Source organism: Herpailurus yagouaroundi, unplaced genomic scaffold (genome assembly GCF_014898765.1).
Source record: "Herpailurus yagouaroundi ecotype Mexico unplaced genomic scaffold, PumYag 28, whole genome shotgun sequence".
Lineage (NCBI taxonomy): Eukaryota > Metazoa > Chordata > Mammalia > Carnivora > Felidae > Herpailurus > Herpailurus yagouaroundi.
Window position 1 is genome coordinate 109,557,951 of NW_024412376.1, and position 26,753 is coordinate 109,584,703.

A 26,753-nucleotide genomic window follows, 5' to 3' on the forward strand; every position below is an offset into this window, starting at 1 on the left:
TTTTTTTTTTTTTTTTTTTTTTTTTTTTTTTTTTTTTTTGGTCTGTAGTACTACCTTGGCCCTAGCCCACTACCCAGTCATAATCCCAGCCAAGTTGACTCAGCATAGGTCAGTCCCAGGTTGGATTAACTGTGCATAGCTACAACTTCCTCTCTTGGTCCCCTTGTCTGGAGGCTACATGTTCTTTGGAAGCACCAGTGAGTGCCATCCCCAGGCCATGTTCTGGTAGAGTATAGAAACTATCTGAATATGGACAAGCCACCTGAATATGTCTGATCCTTGGGTTCCTTCTCTGATTCATGGAAAGATTTCCTGATGGTAAGTGGAACTTTGAAGTGGATGCTCATAAACTATTTAGTAGCCAGTAAGAAGAAGTGCTTGTGAGGTTCTAAAGCCACTTTGCCTTCAAGAACTGGTGGTGGGGCTATGAGTCAACACAGAGGCCTTAAGATCTTCAGTTGTCCTGTGTTTTGACAGTCCGGAGCCATCTCTCTCCTTAAATTCCATGAGTCAACCTTGCACTGTGTGCATACACCAGTTACACCAGCTCTGTGCTTTAGCCACACTCTTCTGTATCTACACTCTGAACTTTGATGGTCCCATCTGATTTTATGGCTTCAGATGTCATCTATACAATGATGACTCCACGTGTTGGCCCTTTCCTCTGAGCTCCAGACTTGTCTGTGTAAATTGCTGCCTACCCAGCATCCCCAGCTGGATGTCTAAAAGCCATCTCAGATTTAAAAGGGCCGAAGATCCACCCCTAACAGCCATGACTACGTGATTTTCTCCATAAAGTCTGGGTAACTATTTCTTAGTCCAAAAACTGTAGTCCACCAAAAATGCTAGATTCCTCATCCCTCTCATCGGATCCATAGTCTTAAGATTTTTCTGTAAAACATGTTCTGAATCTACTTCTTAAATCAAAGTGCTACAACTTTGGTCCAAAACTCTGTCGTATCTTCCCTGGATAGTATACTGAACTCCTAACTGGTATTTTTGTTCTGTTTTGCCCCTCTTCATCCTCCACATAGGAGTTGAAGTGAACTTTCTAAATTTGATGAACTTTGTTTGAAAGCCTTTAGCGGGCATGGGAATCTCATGGAGGACTTGTCAAAACACAGATTTCCTGGTGCCACCTGGGGTTTCTGACTCAGCAGGTCTGCATAGGAGCCTGACAGTTTGCTTCCCTAACAAGCTCCCAGGTGACACTACATTTTGGGAAGCAGTGTTCTATAAAATCTAATCTTAGCATACTTCTCTGATACTATTCCCTTGTTCACTGTATTTCAGCCACACTGGTCTTCCTTTTGTCAATCCTATAGTCCAAAGTTTCCCTTTCTCTAGTCTTTTGGAAATGCTGCTTTTTTTTCCTACTCAGAATATTCTGTAAATAGAGGTTCCTACTCACCATTTTGAGTTAACTAAAATTCCATTTCCTCAAAAAGGATTTTCCTGGCCATTTGCTAAAATAGCAACCCTAGTCACTCTACACTATACTAGTGTTTTTAATCTTATTTGTATCCCTTATTGGCATCTCAAATTTATCTTGAATTAGTTTTATAAATTTATTGTTGGGAGAGCATAGCTTTTTGTACTGAGGATGAGAACTCTTTCCTCTGGATCTTTAACTATGCTTGGCACACAGTATGTGCTCAAAAATCAGTATTAATAGACTGTAGAGTATAAACATTAGAATGGGGAATTGAGTACCACTTTTGAAAGGTGAATTATAGATCTCTCTTTAATGTGTTTAGAATTCCCTTTTTGTAACTTTCACAAGTGAAGCTAGTGCTATGAACTTCAAAGTTTAAGGTTCCTAAGATTTCATATAAATCAACTGTATCCTTCTGAATAGTATTTTAGTGCTGTGGTTTTCATAACTTTTTTTTTTCTTCTCATATTTTCTCTCCCCTTCTTTCCCATAGAAGTAGTGATGGGGCAACATCATCTTGACCCAAACCCATACTTAAATTCATAATAGAGGTATAGTGTGTCTCTTAAATTACTTTACTCTTGTTAAGCAACAGAAATAGATACAAATCAGCATGGCAACTTATTGCTTAAAAAAAGATATAATTTTTAAAAAGGCATTATGAAAATATTATCCTTTGGATAAATTCCTTGGAAGAAAACAAAATATCCTTTACTGACTTTCCAGTCAAGGTTGTTACTATAGCAACCTATAGTTCTCCTTTCTGAGGGCTGGTCACACATAAATTGTTTAATGCCTTTTTCCCCTCTGCTGAACTAGAAACTCCATGAGAATTGGAACTGTGTCTGTAATGCTTACTCCTGGTATCCATATATATATATATATATATATATATATTCTTGATATATAGTAGGTGCACAATAAATATCTGATGAGTTTCTGAATGAATGAAGACACCGAATGTAAGTTCCATGGCTCTGTAATCTGCTTGCCGCCACCTTCCAGGTTTCATGAACCTTCATGGAAGAATGCTTCCTCTGTGTAGAATCCCTCTCCGGCCTTCCCCGTTGGTACCCAGAACTCTGCTTTGTAACTTTTTCATTTCTTTTTGTGGTTTCTCCTTGATGGAATGTTATAAAGATTCTCAAGCCAAGTACAAAAAGCCACACCTCTTTGGTTTCTTGGATAGCTTGACTTCTTCTAGGCAAGTGCTAGTTTTTCCAACTTTTGTGTCTCTTGGTAACTCCCAGGATTCTTTGTATTCCTGTGAGTGAATTCTCTCTCTGCTTCTTAGGAGAGAACAAATAGATTCATTAATACCTGGCTAACTCATTCATTCATTCAATAAGTATTTATCGAGTATCTATCATGTGCTGTATACTTTCAGTGCTAGGGATGCAACAATGAGCAGAAGCAGACATAGTATTTGCCCCCATGGAGTTTATCTTAGATAGAGTGGGAAATAGAGACATTACTTTTTAGTCACCCAACTGGGTAAATAAAGATATAAAGGACAGGGACATTGTTTTATGAAAAAGGCAACAAAGTCATCAGACCTAGGCTAGGGGTCAGGGAAAGTTTCCTGGAAATGATAGGTGAGCTGAATTTTAAAACATGAATAGGAATTCCCTAGATATGGCACCTTGTGAGCACATTTTATGAAGAGGACAAGGAGGCTATGGGGACAGATTATCGGAGTTGGTTGAGATAAAATTTATTTTCCAGAAGAAAACTAATCTGCCACAGTCCTCCTGAGCTACTATAGATGTTTTTATCCTAATACTAATACCAGTTAAGGTCTTTGAGCATGAACTCTGTGTGCCAGGCATAGATTTGTCTTTTACAGGAATTATCTTAATCCTGACAACAGTTCCTGTTTATGGCTTAGGAATCCAGAGAAGTGAGTGTCTTGTCTTTGTCTCATGGAAGACCTTGATACCTGCATTCAGAACCTGTGCCTTTGTTACCTAATCCTGGTTCTCAGTGGGTATTCCTAATATTTCTGGTAGCTCGGGTAACCTGAATTCAAACACAGACACATTTATGGATCTCTCATTATATATGTATTCCCTAGCTATCTACATATGTATACAAAGATGTATATGTGTATGTTTACATGAAATAGTCCATGTGGGTATTTAGGTGTGTGTATACATAATGTATGCACACACATAATTACATATACATATCATTAGTATATTTTGATGTTGAAAATTAGATATAAGGATTTGAAATCAAGCAACTTAATTGTGGAAAATTTGCTGGATGGGATAGATGACTACTAGTAATTAATAAATGGCACTGAGCTCTTTCATATCAAGTTTGGGGGCCTAACCACAGCAGGCGTGTGAATTCATTAGGACAAGTGAGAATCTGCTGTGTCTAGCCTTATCCTCTGCTGCTAAAGCAGCTCATCTCCATTCACAGTAGCTGCTTATAGCTTTAAATAGCATGCCCTGGACTCTCTCTGCCAACTCTTCCCAAGCCAGCCAGGGTTACTGTGAGGCCAGGGTTGCACGGACGACGCGGTCTGTGCGAGGCCAGGGAAGGGGTTAGTGAATTGGCCAGCTGCCTGGGCACTGGTGTAGGGAAGCCATGGCGCAGTGCAGCAATTTCCTGCTTGGGGTGAAGCCCTAGAAGGCTGGTGCTGCCTAATCCTGGATTCTTCTATTCTTTTGTGACAACTCACTGCCCCCCTCCTGTACCCCAAGTTTCTTTTAGGGGAGAATTTGATTTACACTATTCACAGGTACATGGGGATGATTTAGGGTCCTCCACCCTTCACTCCCAGCTCAGAGTCATTTTACTTGGAATTTATACTCTTAGAAAACTGAAATATCATACTTTCCAGGTATGAGTTTCTAGCATAGAGCGATCACATTAGCAACTGAGCATACTTACTCCTGATGGACACTGAAAGACTGGGAGAAAGCACAGATGTGTATGTGTGTGTGGGGGTACTATAAACATTAACTATGTCTCAGGGAGGGCTTGAAGGATCAAGCAATGCCCGGGAAAGTAGACCATCAGGAAGGAGATGAACTTAAGTCTGGTTTTGACCTAGCCCACTTCTCTTTCTTTGGAGGGTGAGGGCAAAAGAAAGTAAGCAAACTTATTCCCAAACTTGCTTAATTTAAGTGTCCCTTCTACTAAGGTGATTGAACTATTCCACACTAAAGTACAGCTGATAACTGGCTTCTTTTCTGATTATCCTAATTGTCTCAGTAGTTTTGCTTTATCTTTCAAGTTCAGGTGTCTCTCTAACAATTGGTGGAGTTTCAGGGAGAAATTTGAGGACGGGGGGTGGGTGGTGGAGCCCTTCTTAGTGGAAGGGACATCTGGTCGCTGCTTACTTCTGGGTCTTTGATCTATGTGGTTATATAGGGCTTGTCTGTCATAGAGTACCCTTCCTAAATGAAGTGGGATCTCTCAAAGGAGAAGCATTTACTCTCACTAAATGGGATGGGGGCCTAGGACTGTCTCTGAACAGGTGCCCTTCCCAGGGTGGCCCACCCTGGAGCTGTGAGCATGCAGACCAGGGGAACATAAAGTCGCGTGTGTCTTCTCAGAGTGGTAGTCAGAGTGCTACTGGTCCCTTGGCTGTCGTAGAGTCATTCCTGCTGTTTTATAGGTGAGGGAAAAGATGCCTGGAGAACTTGGGTGATGAAATCAGCGTCACACGTTTCTGATTAGCAGCAGAGAAAGAGCTGGAATCCAGGTTGCACAATTCCTGTCTCCAGTGTTGTCCCTACCTACCACCTGGTTATGAATCCAGAGCACATCTGAGAGGTCTTAGGGCAGCTTCCCTTTCCTTCCAGTTCTATTTTTTCCCTTCTCCTCAGCCGACTCAAATGCTTGGTTTGGCAATATAAAACTATTGTCCATTTCTGTATTTTATTCAAGCTGGCTGCCCTGTGTCTCGTTCTCATGAAGCATAATACCAGTTATGTACTTCAGAAAATGCATATCACATGAACAAGACACGTTTTGTTTATTAACAATGAAGAGAGCATACTGGTTAAGTGCAGAGACTCTGGAGTTAACAGTATAACTTCACTACTTGCTAGGCATGAAACTACTTTTAAGTCTCATTTTTTCATTAGTAAAATGGTGATAATAAATAATAACATAACTATAATAAAACCTGTTTCGTGGATTATTGTGAGCAGTAAAAAAATCCACGTAAGCACTTAGTACAGTGCCTAGGACATAAGTACTCAGTAAAGTTAATTATTATTACTCTTTTTAAATATGTTCAGTTTTTTTTTTTTAAGTTTATTTGTTTATTTTGACAGAGAGAGATACAGTGAGGCGGTGTGAGCAGGGGAGGAGCAGAGAGAGAGAATCCTAAGCAGGCTCTGCACGGTCAGTGCAGAGCCTGATGCGGGGCCCGATCTCATGAACCGTGAAATCATGACCTGAGCCAAAACCAAGAGTCTGATACTTAACTCACTGAGCCACCCAGCTGCCCCAATATGCTTAGTTTTTAAAGTTTTTTACTCATACATCATTGTCCTTGCCTCAACTTTAAAAATCAGAATGTTGTCAACATGTGCTTATTTAGAAAGAATCTAAGTGTTGTCACAAACAGAATAGCAGATCTGTGACAATTTTGAGGGTCAGGTGTGTATAGATGCCTGCACACTTCCTGCCTGTCCTCCTCCCTCCACATCCTTCTTCACTTTCTTTTTTTGTTGCAGTCTCTCCCTTTCTCTTTCTTTTGAAAAGACTTGAGCATATCATGTATTAGGGTCATGCCAGCTAAATCATTTAAGGAAAGATCTGAGCAAAAAGCATGGGAGGGAAGCTAAAAGGAATCTTTTCAAGTATATGAACTGAACAAGATTAAACACTTGGGAAATAAAGGTTGCTTTAAAGTTATTGGCAGTTGAAGCTTAAAAGGAAATGCATTAGGTTATACTGTTCTAGTTTCCTGATGATAGAAAACAAGATACATTAAATCTTGCAAATTATTATTTTCCAGTTAAGGCTAAATTCAAGTTACAACAATTGTAGGCACTACTTATGTAAATCAAACTTTGATCAATTACCTGTACTTGATAGACAACTCAATATTTGCATTTTGAAGTCACATTTTCATGTTATTGTTGTCTTTTAATATGGTCTTTTTTTAAATGTTTATTTATTTTTGAGAGAGAGAGCATAAGCAGGGAAGGGATAGAGAGAGAGAGGGAGACACAGAATCCGAAGCAGGTTCCAGGTTCTGAGCTGTCAGCACAGAGTCCGATGAGGGGCTTCAACACACAAACCATGTGATCATGACCTGAGCTAAAGTTGGGCACTTAACCGACTGAGCACCACCCCCCCCCCACAGGTGCCCAATACGGTCTTATTATAATTAGGTTATATATTAAAGATATTATTCAGATTATGCATGGAAATAACTTGGTGTCAAAATGAGTCACGTCTGAGTGAGCTCAATATTGATATTTTCACTAATTTTTTGAAATAACAGGGGCAATAAGGATGAGCCATGCAATTATTTTTAAAAAATTAAAAATTTTTCCTTATAAATTATCCATATTTAGTCTTAATTACAATTTAATGTAATGTGCAGAATTGCTTCACATGTTACCTTATACAAAGTAGCCAATAAATTTTCTTGTAGATTTCATTCTAATCTGAGAGTGACATTTGCATACAATTTTATTGTTTGGTTTAATTTGCCTTGGTAATACTGGAAAACAAAATGCTTGTAAAGTTTATAGGACAACATTGTCCTTTTGTAAAATGTTAATTGTGTAAATAGGTAAGAATTCTAGAAACTGTGCTTTTCAGGAAAAAGAGGAGTTATTACTCTGGACCTGCATTACCTTTATAAAGTCGTAAAGAAATTGCTTCGAAATTCACTGGAAGTAGAATTTTTTTTCTTTTGATTCATGTGCCAAATGTAGATTCAATTTACACTCTGCCTGCATTTTTCTTCTTTTCTCTTATTCTCTTATTTCTTCTTCTTTTATTTCTCTTCTCTTATTTTCTCTTTACACTAGACAGGCCGTTACTCTTTGCTGTATGAGAGATTATTGGGTAATAATGCCCAAGAGTCCTATAAAGTTAACAATTAGCTTATTAAATTTCAGGCATTATTCTCTCTTATTCACTTTGATAGAAGAGTCCTATCTGAAAATATAAGATACTATTATTTTCTGTATGGTGGGGTTATGGTTGGGATTTTATATTTTTAAGACTTAAAACAGTTCTGTTAAACAATTGCTAGTGTTGGGAAACTAGCTCACTTTCATATTTGCTCAGCCTTAGATATTTCTAATTCTTTTTTTTTTTAAGTTTGAAGCTAACGTTTTAACTTTTATAATGGTTTTAACCTTTTAAAAATGTTTTAACAGTTTTAACATTGTCAGAAATGAAGACTGTTCTTTTTTTGTTGGGTATGATTCACTTCTGTGCTAGTTTCCAAGAGAGCTGTTACACAAAGTGCAGTGATTGAACAGAACAGAACCTATGTGGGGGAGATGTAAAAGTTCAATTTGATAGGTATAATCATCCTGTATTTATTCTAAAGTTGGTAATGAGACTGGTCTAATTTCAGAGGATCACTGCTTTCTCACCACAGTATCTGATATGAATTATAGACTTTGTAGGTGGCTTGGATACCCTTTCTGGTTTGGGCCTCTGACTCTCAACTAACCTTAAGTGTTCTGTGAACATGTCCTCAACATGCAACCGTTCTATCATCTCATGAAATTATTCCTAAGACAAGGTAAGAGGTGCTGCTTAACCTGTTCTGAGAGAGAGATTTCATGGAAGTGATATGTAAGTTGAGGAGAAACTGACTGGATTAAGTTTTATATAGTTTATTTGCAGACTGGAACCAGGTGTTTAAAAGATCAGAAATTGTGGTGAATATTGAGGATGAAGTTTGGCCCACCACATCTATTCAGAAGGTCAATGGTGGGAGGAAAGATTTTCAGTCTGTTTTTCCAATTATGGGTTTGTGTGTAGGAGAAAGCGTGTACCATTTCCTGTTTGATGGTGAAATGCCCCTTCCTTGGGGTCTTCTTTGATTGTATTGGTTCCAGCAATTTAAGCTGCCATGTCACTGAAACTTCATTTTTATAAAGTCCCCAATGTATTTACTTCAAATTCTTGACTTATCTTTCCCTGTATGGTTAAGGGGACATTTAAAACTCTATTTTATTAAAAACAATTTTTAAAAAATGTTTATTTATTTTTGAGAGAGAGAACGAGAGAGAGAGCGTGAGCACAAGTGGGGGAGGGGCAGAGAGAGGGAGACACAGAATCTGAAGCAAGCTCCAGGTTCTGAGCTGTCAGCACAGAGCCTGAAGCGGGGCTTGAACCCACAAGCCGTGAGATCATGACCTGAGCTGGAGTCAGACGCTTAACTGACTGAGCCACCCAGGCACCCCCTAACGCTCTATTTTAGTGGGAAGTTTGAGAGCATCTTAGAAATCTAGATACCTATTCTGAGTTTGCTTCAGAGATCTAGGTAGAACAATGCTATAGTTAATTAGCCTAGGAACTTGTTGAGGTCATTTTCTTTGCTTACTGAAAGTATTCATTTCTTTGTGGTTACTATAACTTGAATTTTCTGGTAACTGTTCTTTATTATAGTAATAGAGGTAAATAATTAAAAGCTGTGAATAACTTCAATTGACATAGAGGAAATTATTGAGAAGGAGAATTTAGGTAGTGTACAGTATTTGGAATTCTTTTATATATAAGATATAGGTACTTTTGAGGATATTTCTTTGTAGATTTGTTTTGGAACAAGTATAAGTAAATCTAGCGTTTACAATGAGAATAATATAAACTAACATTTATTGAGTACTGATTACTTGCTAGATTCTCTGTTAAGTACTTTATATGTATTATGTTTAATAACAACCCTGTAGACTAGGTACCAAGTTCTCATTCCTACCTTTTAAAACTGATTTCAAAAGATACTTGCTATTGTAAGGTAGTTTGAATATTAGAAAACTAGGGAAAAGACGTTATGATCACTGTGTAGAACTAAGCTCAAATAGTTATAGGCCTGGATTACCTGGCATAAAGATTATAAATATTTGGATTAATTTTTTTAAAGTTTATTTATTTTGAGAGAGAGAGAGAGAGAGCGCACACATACTCACACAATTGGGGGTGGGGCAGAGAGTGAGGGGGAGAGAGAGAATCCCCAGCAGGCTCAGCACTGTCAACACAGAGCCCTATGGGGGGCCCAGACTCATGAACTGTCAGATCATGACCTGAGCCTAAGTCAAGAGTCAGATGCTTAACTGACTGAGCAGTTTTTAAATATTGTTAAAACTTAAACGTTGTTAAATAATCCTTAATTTGGAGTGATATTTTATTTTATTTTATTTTATTTTATTTTATTTCATTTCATTTTATTTTTAGAGCTGATCATGTATTAGAAACTAGGTGAAATGTTTGGGTGAGGATATGCGTTATTTAAACACGGATTTTTTGGAGTTCACTATAGAGCAAGGAATAGTGACTACACTTTGAGTGTGGGCAGAATGTGGGGCATAGCTGATAGACAGGTTGGGTGAGCCCAGGAAAAGCCTATTGCATAAAAATCTGATGAGCCTCCTGGGAAAGAGCTTACCCCTCAAGAAAGAGGAATCAAGCTATTCTGAGCTTGACTTGGTCTTGGGCTTTGAGAGACAGAACAGTTCTGAGGATAGAATAATAATGTTTGTTCTTCATTTTTTTTTTTTTTTAACTGTTCTAGCCCTCAGTGGATTTATGTCTGAGCCCCATGGAAATATAGGAAGGCATATAAATAAAAACTGCAGTAACAGAAGCCTTGTTCACAAGTGTATGGGAAACATGTTTGGAGTCTCTGAACAATACTTGTGACTTGTATGGGCCTAGGAATCCCATGTCAATAGATCCAGGAGTTAGTGACATCTAAGGTATTCCTGTTAATGAGACAATCCATGCCCATATATGGGTAAGGCCTGGTGACCTGGGAGTTATAGCAATGCACGTGGAAGGGAGATACGGAGAAAGAAAGGGAGAGGGGGAAGGGGAAAGAGGGAAGTGGGCATTCAGAGGACAGAATGATAAGAATGACTACTCCCACCTCCCATCCTAGGGGTCAAGGAAGACTCTAGGGAGGAGAGTCTTAAAGAATATTTAATGCAGAAGCATAGAGAGATAGGAAAGAGAGGGCATGCCAGTCTGAATGGAGGAAAATATAGAAGTAAAGACATGGACATGGCAAATATGGGGAAGGGGAGGAAGATAGGAAAACTTTAGTTGGCTTCATCATGGCACATACAAGGAGCTTCCGAATGGCAATAAACAAGAGGGTCCTGATTGGAATTCTATTCAAGAAGTAATTAAATAGGTTACATGGTGGGGAGTGAATCAGAAGTGATGAAGAAGTGGTGGAGAGTAGTTTGAAGGCTCATGCAATAGCCACAATGTAACAATACAATACAATACAATACAATACAATACAATACAATAATGGGTAGTATGATTAGCAACTAGGGAAGTAGCTATGGATATAGTGGAAAGGGAAAGATTGTTTAACATTATTGAGTAGAATTCCTATGATTTGGCAACTAATTTGGATGGAGAGGGAGGGGGAGAGTGTGGGTAGGGGGATCACACATAAGCTGAGAAGGCAGGGCTGGAGAATATGGAAAACAGAAGGACAGGAGAAGAAAAACGTTCGATAAATTCCCCTTCAGACACACTGAGTGCACACATCCTGTGCAGGTGGAGATGTTTTGCAGACAGCTGGGGGCAGGGGAACTTTGGAGAGAGTGTATGGCCAGGGGGAGGAATTGGGAAGCCTGGGGCATAAAGGAGGAAACTGAAGCTGGGACAGTGGATAGACTTGAGAATATTCAGATAGGAGAGCTGAAGCATAGAGCCTCAGAGAATACCTACTTTCTAAGTTGACTTTATTTTTTGTATTAGCAATTTTAGGTTCATAGAAAAACTAGGTGGAAGGTACAGAGATTCTCCAAGTACCCTCTGCCCCCACATATGCAGAGAATACCTATGTTTAGGGAGCAGGAAGAGTAGGAGCCAGAGGAGGAGACAGAAAGCAGTGGCTGAGCAAAGGAAACAGAATTTTGAGGGTAGAAATGTTTGTAGAAACTGAAGGATTTAAATTTAGGCTTAAGTTTAAATTGGTAAACAAAATTAAATTACATAGTACATTTTGTTTCAAGTGTTATTGTTAACTCAAATGATGCCAAAATAGTGTTCCTGGGAAGAAATTCTTATAGAATCCAGTCATGAGTAGCTACTAGTCATCATGACTCGAGTATTGGTACCGTGGAGTTCTGTTTGTTCATGGCCGAATCAGCTAGCTGATATTTCAGAGCTTCTCTCTAAAAAAATGTAAAATATTTCTCCTAACCCTTCTTTTTCTCAGCTACTAGAAAATCATTTAAATCTTCTTTGACTCATCTCCCCCAGGTTAAATATGACCATGCTCATTGTTTTCTACAGTTGCCTTGAAAGATATCTTAGAGAAGTAAAATGAAGATAACTTAGTTTTGCAGTCCATGAGTTATTGGTGGGAGACTTTGACTGCTAATCTGTTTCTGCCCTCCCACTCAGTCTGCTTATAGGCTTCTTCAGAACCATCACCAGGAATGAGTCATTGCTGAGACACAGAACAGAAGCTAACACTCAAAGTTCTTAGTAGTAGTGGTAGTAGTAGAGAGGAGACTTCAAGGGTAAGTGGAAGTATATTTATATTGAGGGACTTGCATATTTTACTTTCAAGAGTTATGTGTGTTTTATAACGTGCGTGTTTTTGTTTATTGCAGTGCACAGGTGTACTTTTTAACATCTGGCGAGTGATATTGTGCATTTCCATGTTATTGTGTTATTTGTGTATACTTTAAGCCAAAAGTCACATACTTGATGTGAAAGGGCATATATGACTTTCAAAAATTAGCATAAATACATGGGCATAAATATTTATATTACCCATGGAGATGGGCAATAAAGTATTTGACATGCTGGTCAAAAGAGACAGGGCATTTAAGTCTCTACTAGGCATTAATTAATAACAAGAGACATCAAGTCCTTAGGTAGAAAATAGGCAAAGTGCTTATAGAGAATTTCATTTTGGGATAGTAGGATAAATGCAGGAGTGGCTCTTGATTTTCTGACAATCTAAAAGGATTTTATGGAGCATGTGGTGGGATTTTGTAGTGGTTTAAATGTCCATTGGACACATGCAAAGATGTTAAACATCACTCATCAGGGAAAAACAAATCAAAACCACAATGAGATATCACCATGTACCTGCTGGAATGGCCAAAATTAACAACATAAGAAACAACAGGTATTGCGAGGATGTGGAGAAAGGGGAACACTCTTGCACTGTTGGTGGGAATGCAAACTGGTGCAGACACTCTGGAAAACAGTATGGAGGTTCCTCAAAACACTAAAAATAGAACTACCCTCCAATCCAGTGATTGCACTATCAGGTATTTACCCAAAGGATACAGAAATAGACCAATGTTTGTAGCAGCATTATCAACAATAGCCAAACCATGGAGAGATCCCAAATGTCCATTGAATGATGAATGGATAAAGAAGATGTAGACACACACGCGCGCACACACACACACACACACACACAAACAAACACAAACACACAAACACACACTCGAATATTACTCAGCCATCAAAAAGAATGAAATCTTGCCATTTGCAATGATGTGAATGGAGCTTAAATGTATTATGCTATGCGAAGTAAGTCAATCAGCGAAAGACAAATATATGATTTCACTCATGTGGGATTTAGCAAAACAGATGAATATATGGGAAGGGGGGAAAGAGAAAAGAGGGAGGTGAACCACAAGAGACTCTTAATGATAGAGAACAAACTGAGGGTTGATGGAGGGAGGTGGATGAGAGATGGGCTAGATGGGTGCTGGGTACTAAGGAGGGCATTTGAGATGAGCACTGGGTATCGTATGTAAGTGATGAGTCACTGAATTCTACTCCTGAAACCATACTGCACTGTATATTAACTAACTAAAATTAAACAAACAAACAAATGGCTCATTGTGAAACAGTGCCCTATAAATAGTAGATCAAAAAAAAAAAAAAGATGTGTTCTCAGCATATTCCACCCTTACTGGTTGGGTTTTGGTTGGGGGCAAGAGAAATAGTATTGGTTAACATGAAGAAAAATGGAATATACTGGAAGTATATTAGGTGACTTACATAATTTGAAGAAAAAGCTAAACAGCCAAGCTTTAAGAGGTCAGGAACAAGGATAGCTCAAGGGCTCTCAGCTGAAATCCATTTCTGGAACACTGGAATGGTTGGGTTCCAAATGTCACCATGGTGTATGGCCTTTCTCTAGATTCAGATTCTTAGGAGTGAAATTCCAATTAGGTCATCTTGAATTAGGTTACCCTTTGAAAGATAGCATGGTGATTAAATGGTCTACCAGGCTCACACAGACTGCAGAGGGGTCGCTCTCTGTAAGAGGCATGAGGTATGGTTACCATAAGACGGGAGCAGAGATGCTGGACAGGCAAACACAAGAAACCTGCCATAGGCAGAGAGGACACTTTGTAGTTCTTTAAAAAAAAGTGAAAATATGGGCTTGCATCATCTCTGAAACTAAATTTGGAATTATGCATGCGTACATATGCAGATATACATACGCACACATATTTTATACAGTGCTTTTGGATGATCTCTGCCACTTTTTTCTTTAATTTATTACTTTTACAGATGACATGCTGAGTGACATACTATAGGCTGGTTTTCTGGTCTCATAGAGAAAATTTAAAGAAATACAAGAGATCTCCAAAGACACATTAATATAGAGTATAATATGTGAGAGGTGCTGAGGTCAGTCTAATATGGAAAATCATTTTTTTGGTTATTAATGAAGATAGCTTATTTTCTTAGGCAAAGAAGTGTCCTCACATAATTTTGTTTGAGTAGAAGTTGCATTGACTTACATGAATAGTCTTATCTAAGAAGAGATTCCCCTGCTGAAATAAACTTTTCCTTCTGGTGTACTGTTTGCTTTCTGACCCAGGACTTGATTTACTATCATTAAAAACAACTACAGGGGCGCCTGGGTGGCTCAGTTGGTTGAGCGTCCAACTTCAGCTCAGGTCATGATCTCACGGTTCATGGGTTCGAGCCCCGCATCAGCCTCTGTGCTGACAGCTCAGAGCCTGAAGCCTGCTTCTAATCCTGAGTTGCCCTCTCTCTCTGCCCCTCCCCACCTTGCTCGCACATGCTCTTTCTTTCAAAAATAAATAAAACATTAAAAAAATATTAAAAAAAAACCAACTACAAGTGCTGTATATAAGAATCTAAAGCTTGCCGCTTCCATTTTTGAATAGTTTTAGATAGGTTCTCATTATACTTTAATAATGGGAAGACATTTCTCATTGTAGTTCACATGCTAGCGACAAAAGAATAAAAAAAAAAAAAAAAGTGTTTTGAAGTCACTTACAGATCTTTCGAGTTCCAGATCAGTGGTTCTTGAACTTCATTTGGCATGAGTCTCGCCTGGAGTGACTGCTGAAAATACAAATGTGTGGGTTGCTTTCCAGAGATTTTGATTTGGTAGTTCCATGGGGGCTCAAGATTCTAGTTTTATCAAATACCCCAGTTGACTATGATGCAGGTAGTATCTGGATCACACTCTGGAAAATTCTGATCTAGATGATTTCATGTTAGCTTATGAGTAGTGTCAAAGAAATAAGAATTATGTATAATTAGTTCAAAGATTTGGAATTTAATTATTGTAATTTTGACTGTTCAGATTATTTACTCTTAAACCACACTTCTACTAAAGTGGCTAAGAATTCTGTTACTACTGAAAATATTAGGTAACTTTGTATGGAAGTTAATGGTAAAGGAAAGTGTATGAGTAAATTTTACATTCTTGACTAACATTTAAGTTTTTGATGCGTCTCATATACTAGTAGCACATTTTAAAAATATTTTTCTTTTTTTAAGTTTATTTATTTTTAGAGAGAGCGAGCAAGTGTGCAAGCACCTGTGTACGGGGGGGAGGGGCAGAGAGAGAGGAGAAGAGAGTTCCAAGCAGGCTCTGCACTGTCAGAATGGAGCCTGACATGGGGCTTGATCTCATGAGCCGTGTGATGATGACAGTGAGCTGAAATCAAGAGTTGGATACTGAACTGTCTGAGCCACCTAGGTGCCCCAGTAGCACATTTAAAAAAATATCTATATCTATATCTATATATATCTATATATATATCTATATATCTATATATATATCTATATATATATATATATATAGATATATATATCTATATCTATGAGAGTATTTCATGGTGAGTTAGAACGTTTTATTTTTTTCCTTGTTTTTGTTTGGAATAAGTCCGTATTCTCTGATAAATATAGTATATTAGGCACACCAAGACTGTAGTTTCATCCCATATTCCCTTGAAAGTTGTTTTTCTCATGTGTGTATTTTTACTTCTGAAAACAAAGTGCCCCCCCCCCCAGGATTTTCTAGTAAAAGCCTTTTTATCACATCTATTTCTCTCAACATAAGATGATTTGAGTTGTGATGTCCTTTAAAAAAAAATTAACCAGGAGTGAAACTGACACTATCAGTGATACAATTAAGAAGGAAGCCAGGAAGTCCAATTTCAATTTCCGAAGGCACTGAGGGTTGCATAAAAAGTTATAGGGAGCAGTTAACCAGGATGGAGCACAGCAATCAAAAACAGAGTGCTTACTTTTGAGTAAAATTATCAATTTTGCCAACCTCAGCATATAGCAGCTGGCTCTATAAAACAAAGGATGTGTTTTACTACATGTAGTATGGGAAAAATTACTTACATACTTTCCTTTTAGTTATGCCTGAACATACATAGTTATAATCATCTGCAGAAGCATCCACGTGCACAAATAGACTAGACAGCTAAGGGCCACACAGCTGAAATCTGTATTTTACAAATTGCCACAGCCTTTGAAAGTCTCAAGCAGGAAAAGCAAACCTAGTAGGTTTTTTTTTTTTTTTTTTTAATCTTTTAACTGAGCTCAAAAAGATCCTCGAAGCACAAACAATGGCTTATCTTTAGTGGCATGAATTCAAGCAATAAGTGTTTACATTTTTTTTTGTTGTTCAAATTATTTAGACAAACTTCTGGCTAATGTTAAGATTAGCTAGTCAGTTTTAATGTAAACAGACATTTTTCTGATGAGGATCATTAACCTAGAACAAGAAAAGTTGAGATTTTTGTTGGTGGACACTTTGTTATATTTTACATACTGATGCTTTCGTTGCAGAACCCTTGAATACTTGTAAATCCTATGGCATAACATATTCAAGAGTGTAAAAATACACGTTCCTTAAAAAAATACTCGATATTTTATGATATTCTTCTGGCTTAATAATTTTGTGAGTTATCTTCTGATTAAGATATTTTAATATTTAATATTCAGTAATTCACAGTAAGTCAGAGGTTCTTACTGATTTATCTTCAGTTATGTAATTTCCATAAGAATGTAACAGATAGATTGGAAAGTGTTTTATAAGTTCTACAAAAGAATATGTTTAGGGGACACTCAGTAGAACAGAAGTAGTGACCTATTAAATTAAAAAATAAGGTGCTAATTGTATTGCATGCTGAGGCATTTCTTAGCCTACATTTATAATCATGACAGAAAACATGTTCTGGATTGTTTGGTAGTTGCAGAGGCACTACCAGAGTAGGGGGGTCTACAGTGTGAAGTGATAGGATAAAACACATCGACGCTTATCCTTAAGATAGAACATTTCCAGCAGCTTTGCCTTCCTTCCATTTTAAATTTGTGGATTTTTACCAGGAAGAAAGCTTCAAGTATCTGGTTCATGCATTTAACATCTAATAACTTCTCTTTAGATAAGCAAAATGTGCTTTGATTTCAAGGCTCTGACAACCACCAACGGTAAGAACTGGGATGACACCAAGAAGAAATATTGGATATCAGAAATTGTTCCTGTGAAAAGTGAAGGTGGGGAAAAGTCCTTTGAGGTTTTGAGCTTTTGAAATATGGGATCAAAACGGAAGATTTTCAGTAATGTGTGGCTGGGTGTTTACTGTTAGAACAGGGTATGTTGTAGGTGCGTTTGATTTGAAGTATATAGAATCATAATTACCATTTTTAGAAACCAAATGAGAGAAGATGGTACAGAAGGACAGAGGCCCAAGTAAGGGGGAGGCCCATGGGCCCCCATTTGCCCATACCTTTCTCATTATGTGTAATATATTCCCTCGTAGAAATGTCAATGCAATGGAAAGTGATTAGGGCTGGTGTACTACCCACAGGAAAACCAATGACCTCTGACATTAAGCAGTGTTAGTCTTGGTGGGCTGGAACAGCTCAGCGTGGTCTTGGCAGTAGTTGTGCTGATACTGGGAGGAGAAGGAACTTATATATCCCTCTTCAGAGGGGTGCTTGTGTGGATGACTATCCAATGAGAAACAAGCATTCTCCAGACTGCGAAGGTTCCAGGGATCAGGCTGATGCTAGTCCCGTCTTTCTGAACTTGAAGGAAGGTGAGCTCTGAATGCCATGGTCATGACAATCCACAAGATGGAGTTATTTTACACTGGTAAAACATTTCCAAAATGAACACTTGTGTGAACAATGCTGCTTTCAGCAAGATAAAGCCTGAAGTAAGAATGCTTGGTTTATTACATTCAAGGATATGGCTAGAAAACCGTACAAAAGCTACTGCTTCAGTGACCCTTTAATCATTCCAGATTTTATCAGTTCACCTTGCCAACCATGTAGGTTGAAAATTTCCTCTGTAAGGTTAAGTGTACTCCTTTTTTTATCCATATTTGTAGGGGATACAACTGGATCTTGGGGAAAGTCTAACAAATTTCTTTTTACAAAATTTTAACTCATTTCAAAAGATTAAGTGGAAGGAATGAAAAAAAAACAAAACACCTTTCCCATTATAGTCATCTTCTATCCTTAGCACTTAGCATAATGACTGGCACATAATAGGTGCACAGTATATTTGTAGGTGACCTTTACTTGCATGGGAAGAGGTAGAACAGAAATACTGCTGTATTGAACCAGGAAATACTGTGCTGATTGGTCTATATGCAGAATCTTTCCTGTAGTAGATCTGGTTTATGCTTCTACCTTTTTTTTTTTTTTTTTTTACCATGCTGAAATACATATTCCAGGGGGGGAAAGTCCCTTCCCCAAATTGTTTGTAATGTTCTCAAAATCTGGGTTGGCAACACACTTGATGTATGTTATTGTGGGAAAGGTGAGTTTTTTTCTTTCTTTTTTCTGAAGATGATGAAGAAATAATTGAACTGAAATGAATAGGCATGATTGGATGCTTCTCTAGTTATTTGTTTTGGAATTGTCATTGAATCACGTATTGTAGTCTTGACTGTATTTCTATAAAACAAGGTTTTAAAGTGGTTTGACATTGGGATGAGCACTGGGTGTTGTACGGAGACCAATTTGGCAATAAATGTCATATAAAAAATAAAGCAGTTTAGACAAATGATTTCCCTTTCTTTTTTTCCTTTTTGTAACAAAAGGACACATAAATAATAGCATACAAACTATAAGCTTATCAATAATATAAATGTAGCCTTTTTAGTTTGAATAATAAACCAGTTGTGTAGCTTTTCTGGCTCTAATAATGAGTTTAGAAACTTATGGACTCATATACAAAGTGCATGAAACTTAGACAGTTATTTATATTTTTTCTCCACTTCGAATGTGGCCAAGAAAATCGATAAAGAAATGTAAAGGATTTTACAAATCAAGATTTATAAACTCAGAAGAATTCTTATTGCTGGTAATGCTTATTTGGATTATTAAACTCTTTTAGCAGAATAGATCTCTTTACTAAATAGAAGTTGACTTCCACAGTGATATTCTTTGGTGTGTATGTAAAAGGAGAAAATTAAAAAAAAAAAAACCCTGAATATGTAGGGAAAGGTATTGTTAATGAAAGTCACTGCTTGATATACGACTGTGCCCTCATAGTGAGTGTGGAACCAAAGGTGATGATTACAGAATGACGTAACTGGTAATCTATGTATGTCGCCTGGGGAAGACTGGCAGAAATGAACATCTATATCCCTCCCTTAGTTGTAGCTATTAAAATTTTGCATTGCTTATTGGTCTTGTGACTCTCTACTTTCATCTAGTGAGTTGCTTTTGGCTCCAAGCCACTTCTTAAGAAGGCCATTGATTCTTGTGATGGAGTGAGATTACTTGCTGCCAATTTAGGGACCGATTTTAGTACTAGTATCCTTTTTTCCTTCTCAAGGGAGAAGAAAACTCCACATTCGTAAGTTTTTCCTTCATTTATGGTCTTGTGTTTATTTTCCTGGACATTGAGTCAATATAATCTGTTAACGTACATATTTACAATGAGTCCTTTTTTGTGAAAAAAAATCTAAGAGTTGACATACCTTTGATAAAGAACATACAGGCTCTAGACCAACCTCTATCTGGCATATGGTAGGCACTCTGCTTCCTCTCTTGTGACTTTGGGAAATATCAACCTCTCAAAAAAAAAAAGTATCTTTTTAAAAAAAAATTCTCTTCTATAAAATAAAAGTGGTGAGTGTCTATGATCTTCCCTAAAATAAGCTCTTAAATCTAGATAAGGATGAGCACAATTTTCATTAAATCTAGTCAACAATAGATAGGTTATTGAGCACTTATTATTTACAAGGCTCTATTTTCCCCTCCCGCCTTTTTAAACTAATGACATTGAAGGGGAATAAGGATGTGATAGAGCATATGAGAAGTGAAAAGCACCAGAGAGTGGGGGTGAAGCATTCCATCCAAGCTGGCACACCAGCTGTTCTAAGTAGCACATTGACCGTCAGATGCTTAGATTCTCCCTCAAATTATGAGCTTGATTCTGTTCTTAAACTCTTTCTTCCATCTGTTAATTCAGTCTGTTTCAGAGAAGAAGCATTTTTTTCTCTTACTTTTGATTCAACTTTTTAGTATCATATATCTGCCTATTTGAAAAGTTGGTTTTACTACTTTTGGTCCTCTTGATGCACTGTAAAAAAAAAAAAAAGTAATAATAATAATAATAATAATACATGTCCGAAGTCTTGTGTTTATTAGTACTGGAAGAGACCCTTGGTGCAGAGACTTGATGGAAGGCTAGATTGTCAGTTGTCTTTATGAAATAGACATAGAACATGTGAATTCAAAACCTTTTATTTGCAAATGGCAGCCAGATAGGTCTCTCTCTAGTCAACTAAGCAGAGATATAAGTACAGTATATGAATATCAAAATATGGTAATTTAACTAGGGTGTTCTCAATACCTACCATGGTGATGAAGATAATAGGTATTAAGTTTTGAAAGTAAATTAGAAGTGGGTAAAGCCTGGCTCTGCCATCTAGAAACTTTATTACTTTGGGAAAATTTAATGGATTTCTGTGGGTCATCATTTCTTCATGTATAAAGTAGGAATAATGTCTACTATAGGGTTTTTGTTTTTTTTTTTTTTTTTTTTGGTCTGGCTTAAACTAGAGAACATGTGTGAATCTTCTGCATGCACAGTGCTTTTATGAAGGCAGATACACAGTTGTTACTTCTGTTAGAAATGTAGAAAGTGCAAATTTGGTTAGAGTCAGCAAATATATCTCCGGAGAGAAAAGAAAAGCAATTAGGAGTTGAAAATCAGGGTAACTTTAAAAAGGGAAAATTGGGAAGAGAACTGGCAGAAAGATATTCCTTGAATGATTTTATTGTGAACATATTTTCTCAGTGATCTTTAACAAAATCAATAACCTGTGAAACCAGAACACAGATAATTAATGCTTAAAGGTGATAACAGGCAAAAAATTACTAACATTCAGTATTAGAATACACATAAAATTGATTTATTATCTATTTTCCATGATCTGCTCAAATTTTTAACATTTCTGTCAGATCTGAAATAACTACTTGATAATTGAACTGTAGTATAAACTTTAAAAAATTTTTAGCGTAAGCCTTTTGTGAATGAGTCATTGTCATCAACACATCTGTAGAGGTTCAAGAAATGGGATAACAGAGTTGGAAACAAAATCTGCAAGAACAGTGCATTAGATGATGTGGAGAAATTTTGGAAGATTACATTTCTTTAAACTACAGATCTTGTTCCCCTGTTTTAGTGTTTGTTGTCATGAAAATAATCACAAACCCACATGCCCAAGGCTTAATGAAAACCTGGTGGCTGTAGAAATAATCAGAAGTATAACATGCTACATTTCTCTTTTTAACCCATTTCGTCTAACTTAATGTTTCACACGGTATTTTCAGGAAGTTTTGAGCATTCCAGTCCCATGTAGATACTCAGTTTTCAAAATTTGTGTAACGTGGGAAATAGATGAAAGAAGGAGAAGGGATTGAAGGGGAGTGGCTTTTATAATCCAGCATTTTTCAAGATGAAGAGAATTAGGGGGGCCTTCTACTTTTAGAACCGATCCCCAAAAGTGGTCTCTAGCCACCATTTGACTGCCTCGTTACCTGAGCCTCTTTAGGTGCCCACCTGTAATTGGGTTGTAATCAGAACGACAGTGAGAACCCTTACCACCGCTTTTTGCACACTTCCTGCCATGCTGCCCGTCTTCAGTAGCAGCAGCAGCAATTCCTAGTTTCTCCTGACAAAACTTGTGTGCCTTTCAGATTTGGTATGACTATCCTGGGAGATCCACCTCATTTCTGCTGAGGTGAGTATAGAAGTTGAAGGGAACTGAATTTTCCTGGCTTCATCTCTGGTCTGGTGCAGGAATGTAGAGCAGATGCAAGGAGTCAAATGTAACTCCATCTGTGCCTTAATGAGATTCAGACACACTCATCTGTCTTCTGGCCTTTTGTTCTTCAGCACTAAGTCTGTTCTACTCAGGGAATATTCTGGTAAGACATGGAGGGTCTGGCTCTTGAGTTTTGAAAAGGTAAAAGTAGTTGTTTGTTTAATGAGTGATAGTGAAAAAAAAATGTATATGTTTTTTAAAAAAGAAGCCCGTAGCTTTCAGGACATCACTTGAAGAATTTCGCACATAAGAGGAACAAGGTTACTACCCTTACATGTAGCATGCGTTATAATTTAGTGTTAGGTTTCTAAAGATTTATTAGTCTTTCAGTTTTCTTTTTTACACGATACAGTAATTCCAGTGTGTTCAGGGGAGGAGAATAGGATTGGGTTAGATTGGGTGGGAAAGGGGAGAAGGAGCCAAGGTTATTTTAGAATAGGAATGTGGCAAATAATAAATGCTGTCTTAACGAAAATTGGGTATTCCTTCCCACTCCGCTTTTACCCAAATCATTATATTTTCTTTCCGTGAGGATGGGCACTTGGGGCAGCGTAACCACTGTCAGCAACAGATTTGCTTTCCACCTGACACCACGGTAGACAAGTGTGTTATATGTCTAACTTGGAGACACACGAAGAGTATGCTTCTTAGAATTCATTGTAGAGGGACTGTTGTTAGTCTTCTGGGAAGAAGAGGGAGAAGTGAAACAAGAAGTGAAACTAAAACCTTTATTATAAGGCTAATTACTGATACTGCTCTAACCAAGACTAGTTTAAGTTTAGAATTTTAAAAATCGTATTTGTTGAGGTATTACATAGATACAGCGAACTTCTCCAATTTTAGGTGAGCTATCTGATAAATTCTGACAGTGTTACACAGTCGCGTAGCCCTCCCTGCAATCATGATATAGAAAAAAATGTCCTCATGTTCCTTAACAGTCAGTACCCTTCCTCTACCTCCAGCAGCCGCTGATCTTACTTCTTTCACCTTAATTTTGCCTCTTCTAGAATTTTATCAAAAGAAATCATACAGTAGGTATTTTGTGTGTCTGGAAGTTTGGATACTTTCAGTTATAGTGCTTTTGAGATTCAGCCATGTCCTTGCTGAATCCGTAATTTGTGTATTTTTACTGCAGAATACTATTCTACTGTATAGATACATCAAAATTTGTTTATCCATTTACCAGTTGAAAGACATTTGGATTCTTTTAATTTTTTAGCTATTACAAATAAAGCTGCTATGAACATTAAGGTAGAAGTCTTTGTGTGGACAGGTTTTCATTTCATTTAAGTAAATATTTAGGAATAGAACTGCTGGATCATATAATAAGTACATATTTAACTTTATAACAAACTGCCAAACTATTTTATGAACTGGCCTCACCAATTTTCATTGTTCATAACAAGGTAAGAGAGTTCCACTTCCTCTACATACTTGCCAACATTAGGTAATGCCAATCTTTTTAATTTTAGCTGTTCTTGTGAGTATATAGGGATGTCTCATTAAGGTTTTGATTATTTTCATTATTTTCATTGCTTTAATGACTGTAATGATGTTGAGGATTTTATCCATGTGTGTGCTTGTTATTTATATATCTTCTATGATTTGACTGCAAATCTTTTGCCAATTAAAGAAAAAACAAATTGTCTTCTTGAGTTTAAGATTTCTTCTTACATTCTAGATATTGTATTTTCTTCTGTCTGTGGCTAGCCTTTTTCATGAACTGAGTTTTTTTATTGTATTGTATTCTAGTTTTTAATATATTTAAAACATTTTTAAATGTTTTTATTTATTTTGAGAGAGAGAGAGAGAGAGAGAGTGAGCATGAGTATGAGCAGAGGAGGGCCTGAGAGAGAGGGAGAGAGAGAATCCCAAGCAGACGCGGGGCTTGAACTCACAAACTGTGAGATAATAATCTGAGCTGAAATCAAGAATTGGATCCTTAACTGACTGAGCCACCCAGGCATCCCTACTTAGTTTTTTAAAGAGCAAAAGTTTTTCATTTTGCAGTCTAATTTATTGATTTTTTTCTTTTATATTCATGCTTTTTGTGTCTTATTTAAACAATACTTGACAAACTCAACATACTTTGTTTCCTAAAAATTTTTGTAGTTTTAGTCTGTATACTAATCTATTTAGACAGGTTACTCCCACTTTACTGTTCTTTTTCAAAATTGTTTCAGCTATCTCAGTTCCTTTGCTGTTCTGTATAAATTTAAAGTAATCTCTATAAAAAATGTTGCTTGGATTTTGATAGCAATTGTATTGAACTTATATAAAAATTTGGAGAGAGTTGCTGTCTTTACTATGTTGAATCTTTAATCTATGATCACGTATGTCTTTCCATTTATTCAGGTCTTTTTTGCTGTTTACTTATTTTCTTATTTGTTTATTTATTTATTTAGAGAACAATAACAAGAATGGGAGCAAGGGAGAGGGGCAGAGGGGGGAGAAAGAGAGAGAATCTTAGGCAGACTCCACACTCAGCGTGGAGCCTGACACGGGCTCCATCCCATGACCCTGGGATCATGACCTGAGCCAAAATCAAGAGTCAGACGCTCAACCCACTGAGCCACCCAGGTGCCCCAATCTTTTTTTTTTTTATTTCTTTCATCAGTACTGTGATGTTTGCAACATACGTGTCCTATACATGTTTTCTTAGATTTACACCTACTAGTATTTTGTCTTGTTTTTTCCTAATTTGGTTGTAAATGGTATTGTGTTTGTTTGTTTTAATTCTAGTGTCTATACGTTCATTGCTTACATAAAATATATAATTGAGGTTTAGTGTATCTTTTATGATGCTACCTTGCTAACCTTACTACTTCTATGAGATTTTTTGATAAATTTCTTGGAATTTTCTACATATACAACCATCTCATCTGGGATTAGGGATAGTTTTATTTCTTCCTTTATAATTTGCATGTCTTTTATGTCCTTCTCTTTTTCTGTATTAAATAAGAATGCTGAGAACAGACATATTTGCCTTGTCTTCAGTCTTAAAGGAAAAGCCATTACCATTAAGTACAATGTTACCATTCTACCATCAAGTATATTTTACCTTAAGTATAATGTTATTTATAAGTTTTTTGAAGATACTCTTTTTTAAAAATATTTTTTAATGTTTGTTTATTTTTTGAGAGAGAGAGAGAGAGAGAGAGTGAGCAGGGGAAGGGCAGAGAGAGAGGGAGACACAGAATCTGAAGCAGGCTCCAGGCTCCGTCCAAACTGTCAGCCCAGAGCCCAACATGGGGCTCGAAGTCACAGACAGCACGAAACCATGACCCGAGCTGAAGTCAGATGCTTAACTGACTGAGCCACCCAGGCGTCCCTGAAGATACTCTTTATCAAGTTGAGGAAGTCCCCTTCTATTCCAATTTTTCTGAGCATTTTTATCCTAAATATGTGTTGAATTTTGTCTAATGATTTTCTGCATCAATTGTTATGCAGATATTTCTTTTTTTCCTGTTAATTTGGTGGATTGTATTGATCGATTTTTTAAATATTGAACCATCTTGGGGCGCCTGGGTTGCTCAGTTGATTAAGCGTCTGACTTCAGCTCAGGTCATGATCTTACAGTTCATGAGTTCGAGCCCTGCATCGGGCTATGTGCTGACAGCTTGGAGAGCAGAGCCTGCTTCAGATTCTGTGTCTCTCTTGCTCTGTGCCCCTCCCCCACTCATGCTCTGTCTCTCTCTCTCTCTCTCTCTCTCTCTCTCTCTCTCTCTCTCTATCAGAAATAAACATAAACATAAAAAAATATTGAATCATCTTGTATATCTGTAATAAACCTTAAGTCATGTTGTGGAATTCCTTACCTTGTCATAGTGTTGAATCCTGTGTGCTAATATTTTGTTAAGAATGTTCATATCAATATTCATAAAGATACCGATGTGCAAGTTTTGTTTTTTTGTTTTGTTTTGTTTTGCCTGTCTTTGTCTGGATTTGGTATCAGGGTAATTAGCCTCATAAAATGAATTGGTGTTTTTTTTCCTCTTCCTCTTCTGTTTTTTGGAAGTGATTGTATGAAGTTAAATGTTAATTTAACATTTTGAGGAATTCTTCAGTAGAACTTTCTGGGCTTATAGATTCCTTTTGTGTGTGGGGGGGGCGGGGGGAGATTTTTAAAGTTATGAATTTATGAGTTATGCCTTAATAGTTATAGGAATATTTAAATGATGTGTTTTGCATTGGATGGCTTGTGGTAGTTTATGTATTTTGAGAAATTAATTTATTTTGTCTAAGTTTTCAAATGTATGTTTATGCAGTTCATTGTATTCCCTTATTATCATTTTGATGTCTGTATGGTCTTGAATCAGTCAGTCTTCCCGTTTCATTCCTGATGCTAGTAATTTGTATCTTCTCTTTCATTGTCAGTCTTTCTAGAGACTTGTCAATTTCATTAATGTTTTCAAATAACCAGCTCTATTTCATTTTTTCCTGTTGTTTTTCTCTTTTCATTTCATTGATTTTCTATTCTTGATTATTTCCTTCCTTCTATATGCTTTGGGTTTATTTTATTCTTCTTTTTC

The 26,753-nt window shown here is 37.1% G+C and overlaps 1 protein-coding gene and 1 long non-coding RNA gene across 3 annotated transcripts in view; one reads left to right on the forward strand and one right to left on the reverse strand.

The window, feature by feature from the left end:
* Nucleotides 1–14,496, reverse strand: part of LOC121034604 (uncharacterized) — a 16,769-nt gene extending 2,273 nt beyond the window's left edge. The window contains exons 1-2 of the long non-coding RNA XR_005792523.1: nucleotides 13,646–14,496; nucleotides 2,605–2,724 (exon numbers count right to left, since the gene is read on the reverse strand). This is a non-coding gene — a long non-coding RNA (uncharacterized LOC121034604). The remainder of the gene's footprint in view (nucleotides 1–2,604; nucleotides 2,725–13,645) is intronic.
* ADAMTS3 (ADAM metallopeptidase with thrombospondin type 1 motif 3) overlaps nucleotides 1–26,753 on the forward strand; it is a 278,234-nt gene that overhangs the window by 35,125 nt on the left and 216,356 nt on the right. The gene's annotated exons all lie outside the window — the stretch shown is intronic.